This window comes from Lactuca sativa, chromosome 6 (genome assembly GCF_002870075.4).
Source record: "Lactuca sativa cultivar Salinas chromosome 6, Lsat_Salinas_v11, whole genome shotgun sequence".
Classification (NCBI taxonomy): Eukaryota; Viridiplantae; Streptophyta; class Magnoliopsida; order Asterales; family Asteraceae; genus Lactuca; species Lactuca sativa.
Genome location: NC_056628.2, coordinates 166,723,756 through 166,734,272, shown reverse-complemented (window position 1 = coordinate 166,734,272; position 10,517 = coordinate 166,723,756). Strand labels below are relative to the sequence as shown.

The 10,517-nt window shown below is 29.1% G+C and overlaps 1 long non-coding RNA gene across 1 annotated transcript; it reads right to left on the bottom strand.

The window, feature by feature from the left end:
* Nucleotides 1-7,798: 7,798 nt before the first annotated feature.
* LOC122194635 (uncharacterized) lies at nt 7,799-9,030 on the bottom strand. The gene is made up of 2 exons (XR_006183995.2): nt 8,600-9,030; nt 7,799-8,094 (listed from the first exon to the last, which is right to left on the bottom strand). It is a non-coding gene; the product is annotated as an uncharacterized LOC122194635 (long non-coding RNA).
* Nucleotides 9,031-10,517: the final 1,487 nt, after the last annotated feature.

Here is a 10,517-nt window from a genome sequence, read left to right as displayed (position 1 = left end):
GCATATCAAATATTCGCAAGTCCATATATACATACTTTTAGGATGCATATTTTTATTTGTACCGTCTAAAAATAATAATAACAAAAACCATTTTATTAAAAATAAAATATATAACTTCCTTTGTCATACACAAACATAAAATATAAACAACAAAATACAACATAAATTCTTCAAAATCTACAAAAATAAATTTGTGTTTTTCCTTAACTGCCACATATATACAAATACATTGCAGTGTCATTCTAGAGTCGGTGCAAGCGGTGTATTAAACGAGACACCTCTTAACTCCTACATGATGCTTAATCTAGCCCCATTATGGCTGACACCATTCTAGTCCTCGAACACCTTAGTGTCTATGAACCATGTGTCATAAGGTTATCTCGAAAGACTATGCAACCTGAGGGATGACTTAAACTTTTATCCTAGAAGGTAATCTTTCAACCTACTAAACCCGTAAATAATCCGGATATGGTTTTAGGCAAGTACTACATACTACCCAAATCTACTAAGTATTATCCCACAATATTAATCATAAGCTATGTGTGAACGTGCAAAGTCGTATCATCGAAACGAGCATTACATCATGAGTAATAAACAACAATCAAGCACCCAAGCATAATCATATAGCTAGCATTTCCAGAAATATACCATAGTTGCATAGCATTCCATTAACAAACTATCACCGTAACCAAATTGAGCTAGCAATCAAGTCTCAAGGCATGACAATTAACACATATAGGGTAACCGTAGGGTATCACATACACGCAGAACCATTTAACAAGTAACATCCTAATATTAGTCAAAGAACCATTCAACAGAGTGTTGTTTTCGATTATGCGTATATTTTAAGAAAACTATTAACTCGACTCGATATTGATTGAATAGTCAACACCAAGTTCTTATAGTATCACCACGTCTAGAAATATCTCGATTCTAAGCATCATCATCGTGTATAAAATCATCCTATGAAACCATATAAAATAAATAACTACATGATCTAATCATATTCTATTTTGTTGCTTATTTAATCAAGGTCACGATCAATAGATAAAACTATCCTGACATTATGATTAAATATAATTCTTCCTCTTCCTCTAGTATACATTTATACAATTTATTATTTCTATATGAAATAATTGTAATTAAAATTTGCATCCTGCTTGATATTTTTTTTCCATCATAATTTCAGGTAGTAACTTTAATTTAGTCGACTTAAATTACAATTAAACACTTTAATTTCACTTGCATTGCATATTTTTACAATCCGTGGACATTAATGTGATTAGATTTTGATTAAATTACCGACTTTTTTAGGAGAAAAGTTTTCCACGTAATCATTGGAGTTATATGCTACCAACACACTAGCCACATGAAATTAGTTATATTGGATGATTAGAAGAAAGATGGCTACCTTTTATAAGTATATCTTTAATCAACTGTCAGTGGCTCTACATGCAAGTTGCGGCACATGCCAATTAATCTTCCTTCATGACGTTTGCAATTTGACAAAAAAAACAAAGGAAACTAAGTTTTTTTATTTTTTTCCAATTTTGAAACTTTTTTATTTTTTTTTCTCAGTTTTGACATTGCATTTTATTGTTTCAAATCGAATATTATTTTTTTCGATTCGTTCGATGTTGATCATATTCCATTTTCAATTGTATAAATATTTTTTTTTTTACATTTAAAAACAGTATAAATACATTTTTTATATTTAAAAACCATATTTTTATATGAATATAAATTTTATATGTAAACTGTAATATTGTGTATAAATATATATTAATTATATTATAACTTATTTTTTATTAAATATACAATTTTAGTAAAAGATTGGAGGTGCGAAGTCCATACTTATATAAATTAACTAGGTGTGAGACCCGTGTATTACACGAGTTAATTAAAAAAATGATTAAACATTAAACTAAATTGTAAACAAAAAATATTTTTTAATGTATAACTTTAAAATGAAAAAATAAAGAAACGTATTTATTGTAATTTAATATTATATATATGATATTTAATACTTTACATATATAAGTATAAAACTTTAATTTTAAAAATTGAAACAAATCAAAAATTGACAAGTGGATAATATTTATTTCAAAAATACTATAAAATGACAAGTGTCAAAACTAATGAGAAATTAACATGTGACAAAAAAAACCTTCATTTATTAAGGAGGATTTGATTTTGAGAACAAGAAACGATAGATTTTAGAGAATATTTTCACATACGATCCTTCACAATATTCAAGTTATAATTGATATTTGTTAACCATTTTCCTAATATAAAATACGAATAAGAAAAGATAACTTGAACAACAACAACAACGAGGAAAACAATGATAATACTTTTTTAAATATTATATTTTTCTATTGAAATTGAACAACTTTCAACTACACTTTATAAACAAATTAACCGACTAACAACTAAAACACGAAAATAATAATAAAAACATAAGTTGTATTGATAAGAAAAACATTACTTCTAGGTATGTAGTTAATTTATTTACAAATGACTCAACTACAATGGGCCAAATTAAAAAAAATATATATATTGTAATTAATTACAAAAGGCTCAATTATAAAAAATGTTGCATTTAATACATAATTTCATATAAAAGTACATGTCTTATTACATTTAAATGGTATTTTCAAGTATTTATTTACATTTAAACTGTATTTTTACATTAAAATTACATATTTATATGTAAAAATACATATTTTACATTAAAATTACATATTTGACGAAAAATACAGTCATAAAATAAATAATATTTATACATAACATTACCGTTTAATATAAAAAAGAAAACATATATTTATATAAAACATGTGGTTTTTAAATGTATAAAAATGTATTCATATTGTTTCAAATGTTAAAAGAAAAAGTGTACCATTTCAAATGAAAAATTGTTAACATTTGATGAAATTGGAAAAAATGATGTCCGACTGGGAACATAAAAATGAAATGTCAAAATTGAAATAAAAAAAAAAGTAAAAACGTAATTTTAAAAATGGAAAAAAAATGAAATTTTAGTGTCATTTTGTCTTTCAATTTTAACATCTCATCATATCAGCGCTACATAACAAAACAGTCATGTCAGCATGTCACGTCACCAATGACTAATGTGTTAGTGAGTAGCAGCCCGGGTGTGTGCATGTTGTGCAGTTTCAAGGGGCCTTTGATTTTTATGGGCCTCCGAATTTAAAGATGAATCTATAGTTAGCATGTTGATCTTTAAGGGCCTTTAATATAGTAGGAGCTCTACATAAATTTGTTGATGAAAAGACAAATATAAAGATCAAAAGTAAAGCTATTTGTTTAGGAAAGTATGAACTTGACATCTTTGACTTTATAGTCGGTATGACTATATTGTATCATATATTGGTTAAAGTAAATAGCATGAGCAAACAACTTTAATCTAAGATTAAGTGTATTGATGAGACAATGAGTACTGTGGGAGCACTAATTGAGTTTTTTTTTTTTTTTTTTTTTTTTTAAAGACAATCGAGAGAATGAGTTTGAGAAAGATTTGAATTGTAAGAGAGATATAGCTTCTGATTTAGGAATTAAACTTGTTTTTGTTGATAAAAATAATAAAAGAAGATTAAAAAAAAAGTCATTTTGGCGAGAGTGATGTTGGGTCATCAGAACCGATACATGAACTTTTACCTCAAGAATCATTCAAGATATAGTATGTTTTGTACATAAGTGTATTGATGAGACAATGAGTACTGTGGGAGCACTAATTGAGGTTTTTTTTTTTTTTTTTTTTTTTTAAAGACAATCGAGAGAATGAGTTTGAGAAAGATTTGAATTGTAGAAGAGATATAGCTTCTGATTTAGGAATTAAACTTGTTTTTGTTGATAAAAATAATAAAAGAAGATTAAAAAAAAAGTCATTTTGGCGAGAGTGATGTTGGGTCATCAGAACCGATACATGAACTTTTACCTCAAGAATCATTCAAGATATAGTATGTTTTGTACATAAATGTTCAAACTATTAGATCATTAGAACGAAGGTTTGAACGATAAAAACAATATAAAGACATTTTTAGTTTCTTATTCATAACATAAAAGTTGAAGTCACTAAATACTAGTGAGTTACAAAAATCTTGAAAAGATGTTGCAAAATGGTCATATCTTAGACATTAATGTTGATGATTTATTCAATGAATTGAAATTGTTACAAAAACATTTACTTTTTTTTTTGTAAACGATAAACTAGCTAACATACTCTTAAATTTCACTTATGTCTCCTAAGAGACTTGAATCCATAATCTCCTATTTGAGATAGTCACTTCTTACCGCTAGACCAAATCCCTTTTTTATAAAAACATTTACTAGTTGAACATAATACGGCGAACGAAATACTAAATTTCTTAAAAATGGTAAACACGTATCTAGTACCCTTATTTTTTTTTTGAACAAAAAACTAGGTAAGTTACTCCTAAATATCACTTATGTCTCCTAAAAAACTTGAATCAATGACCTTTCATTTGAAAGAGTCGCTTCTTTCTAACATACATAATATTGTTGATTGTTCCCATTGCAATTGCATCAACGAAAATAAGCTTTTTAAAACTAAAATTTTTTAAATCTTATCTACAATCAGCCATCTCTCAAGAAAGAATAAACACTTTAGCTTTGATTTCGATAGAGAACAAGTTTCTAGAGAATATTGATTATGAAAGTGTAATATATGAATTTTCTTCTAAAAATGCAAGAAAGTCGATGTTTAGAAAATGCGGTGTCTTCTTATCATTTCTTTTGAGACATGATTCCGTAATAGTTAATTTACGATATGTTTATTAGCAATTTTTAGTTTTGAATTTAACTATAGCAAACTTACTTAATAATATTTTCCAACAATTTTTTGAGGCCTAATTTTGATTTTCGCACAAGGCCGAGTCTGATGTTAGCATGTCATTTCATCTGGGTTTACCAATTAAGTACTCAACATTGCAACAACTAGAAAAAAAAGGTAGTAAATAAATTGTAACACAAAATAAGACAATATCAAAAATGAATTTTAATGAAAATATAATAACTTTTATTTTCAAGGAAAATATGTCCCGCTATGAGGGTTATGAGGGGGAGGAGACCAAAATAGTCAAATTTATGACAATTAATATGGTATTATATTGCGTGGCAATTACTCTACAGGAATGGTACATGAGAATGATGGAAAATAGAAATGACAAATATAAGGGTATGGATGTGGCAAGTTCTAAGATGTTGGTAAAATATAGTGAAAATCATTTAAAACGACAACTTATTACTCGAAATTTGTTATTTAAATCACTAAACATTTAATTTAATTGTATCCAATAAGTAAACTAATTTTTTTATTATGGTTTTAAAATACTGATGATTATAATTTTTATCGGTTAAAATAACAACAAACACCATTATTGTCTTTACCATATCTAACTAATAGCTTTTAGTCATTTTTTCAAACCACAACTTCAAGTACATGGATTTTTATCGATTAAAATGATAAGTAATGATAAGTTCGCAAAACAAATTTTATGTATTGATTGCTGTTTTAATTCATTTTCCCTGAAATATAAGGTGGTGGAAGTAATCATTATGGTGGTCACTAGGAGGAGCAAGTTGAAAGAGAAAAGCAAGGTAGGGGCAATTTTTTTGGAGTAATGGGGAATTTGTTGAGGTGGGCTCAAAATTTGTGTCTGGGCTGGGTCTGATAAGTTGGGTTCATCTTTATTGTATAAATTACTTGGGCTGGGTATGGATTTGGTAGGTTTCGTTTCACAGCCCATCTACCATAAAACCGCATGTTTGCTTCCACACTTTGGTCAATGTCCTCCGCTGTTGGACATGAGAAAAATGGCCAGAAGAGAATCATTCTCTTTGATTCGGCTATATTGCGAAAAGATAAGTTAAATAATATTAAGAGGGTTTAAAAATAAATATGATGGGTATCATTATTTAAAGAAATGCTATGGAATATTTAAATGAGAGGTGTTTTGGGTTACGATATGAATGGGTCAAAAATGATCCTAACGAACTTTATTAATAGCATTGGAAATGAGAGGCGATTGATCATGAATCTTGGTTTGAAGCATCTAATAAGCTTTTAGGGGTCCAAGAATCTCGTATGACACAACTGGATATGTTTAAAATTAAAAATTTATAGAGAAAAATTCAGTTCAAATACGTTTGCCTTCAATCGATATGTATTGAACTAAAAACAACTATCTTGATCAAAAATAATTGTTTAACACATTTGTAGCAGTGTTAAGGGTATGTCGGGTGGAATTAATATATATTTGGGATCCTTCTATTTATTTTTTGAAGAGTAAAATTACTTGTACCGAGTATTTAGTCATTGTCGAAGGCAATAGGTATTTTTTCCAAATTCATATGTTGTATGAAACTATACACCACATGAGGAGTATCTCAAGAAAATGATTTGGACTTATCTTATTTCTTTTATGAGCACAAGAGGGGTTGTTATATTTTGTTTGAGGACTTTAAAGTGGTTAGGGATAGATCTCCTTGGAACAATTTTTTGCAAAGATCTTTTGGATACTTTTAATAATTTTATCGTTGATGCGTGTTTATGTTGATTTGTCTATGGATGGTTAGTCATAGACTCCAAGTTCTTCCACAGGTTGCTTAATTGAAAATGGAAACAATTGTATATTCAAGGGACCAAGTTGGAAAGTGCGTGCATAAACGAACCAATGTGGGTTAAAAAATCGCTCATTTTAGGGTTGCAGATGCAAAACCGAAGCCATAGGTTTACATAAATGTCTTCGACTAAGGCTTCCATTTTCAAGTGTTAAGTTTCGAGGAGGAGGTGAAGGATGTTATGTGGTGGTGTGGAAGTGAAAGACACCAGGACCTAGAGGGTGTTTGACATTGCTTTTAAAACATTTTTTGGTTTTTAACTTTTCCAAAAAGTTGAAAAACATCCAAAAGATGTTTGGCTATTGAAAAAGATCTTTTAAAAATGACTTTTTGTATTGAAGGAAAAGAAAGTGTTTCAAGAGTCACAAATCCTATCTTTTTGTGACTTTTGAGACTTTTAACCTGAAAAGTTAACTTTTAGCCCAAAAGCAAATACAAACATATTTTTAAGATTTTCTTTTGGAAAAAATCACTAAAAAAAAACTCATTTTTCAAAAAGGACTTTGAGCCTTAAAAAGTTTTCCCAAACATCCCCTAGTTTAGTTTAGTTTTATTTTATTTTTATTTTTTTGCAAACATTATTGATATTTGTGAAAAATGATATTATGGATTTTGTTTGTGAGCCTTGTGTTACTGGTATAATCCCACCGAGTTGTAATTGGTCTTTTATAATTTTGATCTCATAAGTTTCAAACCCTAAATATTAGGATAATTAGTTGTCAGACTCGTATATTATACGGGTTGATTAAAATAAAATATTAAAGACGAATGATTAAATGGGAAGTTTTTTTGAATTTGAAATTTGAAATAAGTAAAAATTATGAGAAAAAAAATAAACATGCAAAAAGAATAAATTAAAATTATATGTTTAATTGTCAGACCCGTGTATTAAAAATGTATAACAAAATTTTACATACTAAAGTTTAAACTGTAAATTTATTTAAAATTAAAATTGAAGTTTCAAACTGAAATTTAAAATTTGAAATTAATATAGTCATTATGGTATGTTTTAATTTATATAAACTAAATTAATGATATATTGAAAAGTAAAAAATGAATTAATGACAAGCAGAAAATAAATATTTCAAAATTATGACAAAATAACATGTTGCATAATATATGAGAAAATGACATGTGACAAAAGTATTTTCATATATTAGAGAAGATGACTTGAAAGAGTGACTAACTATATACTATGTATATATTTGGTCACTTTACTTTTTTTAGTGCATTGTTAACACTTAAACTTGTATTTTTGGTTAAAATATATCATTATTACATGTAATAGCAGGTAAAACCTATTTTGGAGGCTTTGAGTTCCACATTTGGCGATATTTCCGACGTCCCTTACCTTCGACAGCATCTCCGGTCAAATGTGAATTTTCTGACCATTTTTTTTCAGTTTTCTTCTCCGGTCAATCGCCGCTTCTTCTAAATCGTTTTGACCAATTGGTTCCATTAGGTAAACAACAATTTATCATCCCAAATTTATTTTATAAGATCAAAATCGTCACATTCAACCAAATTCATCATGTTCTTCAATTGTTCATTAGCCACAATATCAAAAACAACAGTTATATCATCTTCAAACCCATTAACATCGACTTTACTTCAAAATGAAAATCAATAGTTGATAAACACCAAATCTTTGTTTCCAAATCCCTTTTCTGATCAAAATCCACTTTATTCTTTTAAATCATCGATTGACTTAAGAACAACGATTCAAACTCTTCCAAATAAAATTCAAGCGGAAAGATACGATAACAACTTTGAAATGACTTTAAATTAACAAATACGCAGAAGAATGAATCTAATCAGCAGCGCACAAAAATGACACAAAAAAATTGTGGTAATCTAGGGGTACAATAGTAAGTTCTGAATCAAACCTCATATGTGGTACTTAAGACTTGATAATCGAAGCAAGTATTATTATTACCTGCAAGAACATGATAAATTGTTGTTTAACGAATGGAACCAATTGACATTTCATTAGGCGGTTGGTGATCAGATGACATTTTTGAGGGATTGATCTCATGGGAGGTGAAACTACGAAAGGGTTTTAATGTGGTTTTGTGAAATCGAGCTAAAGACAAGAGAGAAAGATGCATTTGTAGTTGTACTGATGGAATTGAAGGTGGGTTTTATGAACCAATGTAATAATGAAGGTTGATGCTTTTCTTTGTTATGAAATTGGAGAGAATGAGAAAAAAAAGGAAGATGAAGGAATTGGGTTAGGGGAAGCTTAACGATGAAGAAAAATGATGGTTTTTGTCTCTGAAATTTGCCAATCGCCATTTTTAAGTGTGAAAGAAAGAAGAGAAAACAAGGTGTAGAGATAAGGGAAATTTGACCGGAGAACTCACATTTGACCAGAAAACAAAAAAAACAAAACAAAACAAAATTTTTCATAAAACTTACACTTGACCAGCCGGAGTTAAGAGATGTCGGAAATATCAACACAGGTGGAACTCAACCCCCAAAATAGGTTTTACCTGCTATTACAGGTAATAATGGTATGTTTAAAACAAAAATACAAGTTTCATGGTTAACATTGCACAAAAAAAAAGTTAAGTGATTAAATATGTACAAAATGTATAGTTGATTACCCTTTCAAGTCATTATCGCTTAATATTTTCAACACATCAAGTTAGATGGACTTCAATATTAAACAATTTCCAAATTATTGGAAAAAAGACTCGCTCAAGTGGTTGACATCATTGCTAGTATTGGGTAGTGACTTCTGTTAAGGTCCTAAAAATCTTGGATGAGCCACTTATAGTGAATGATTTACAGATTTACTTGGTTACTACAAGAAGAGAAAAAAAGTCATTAGTCATTCTAAAAACAAACTTCAAGAAGGTATATGATTCTTTGAGGTAGGGTTATCTAAACTCGATCATGAAATTTATGGGCTACAATAAAAAATGGATTACTTTGATTAGACTGTGTTTACACTTGTGTTGCTCGTACGTTCTTGTTAATGGGATCCCAACATAGGAATTTTAATAGGAAAGGGCTCTCTACGGCAGGGTCACCCGCATTCAGCATCCAAAAAATCCAACTATAAAAGTTTTTGAAAATCAGAGTGTGAAATTAATATAAAGGGATTCCAGTCATAAAAAAACTATGTAGCATCAATAACCATCATAAAAAGCGGAAGTTAAATCTTGTTTTGAAATGGAAACACGATAGATAATGCAGACAGATGTCATGCCCCCCGAGAATGTCCATATATCCCAATCAAGCCAGCTCCTTGCCCATGAACCTGAAGGACCTACAACTAAAAACATGAAGTAACAATTGTAAGCCTAAAGCATACTGGGTAATCACAACACTTAATCACTATATAAATGATATACATTCTGAGACTTACACATAAACATATAACTGAACACATAAACACATAACCAAAACATATAAACCTACTAGCTGAAACATGAACTGATTTAGCATGTTAACATAACTAACTATGATCACTAGATTCTCTCTAAGTGGTATATCTCTAATTGACTTGGTATTGACCACTTCCCTTTGATCAGTCAATCAGGGTCTTGATCACTTCCCTCAGAGAGGAATGTTATGGTCTTGATTCTACTAGATTTCCTCAAAGTGGTCTATTTCTAGTCTGGCTGGAATATAACATATAATCTACATAGTAAGTACGTTCGAGAGAACTCACCTGAAGATCTAATACAGATGAATCTACAAGACCAAGCTAGTGGCATCGAATCTTCCTTAAAACTACACAATAAATAACCCTGATTTAATAATTAAAGGATAAAACTTAACTTTCTTTTTTAAACGAGTCTTTCTCTTTTCAATCCTCATCCTAGCGGAAAAATACCGTTTTCCCT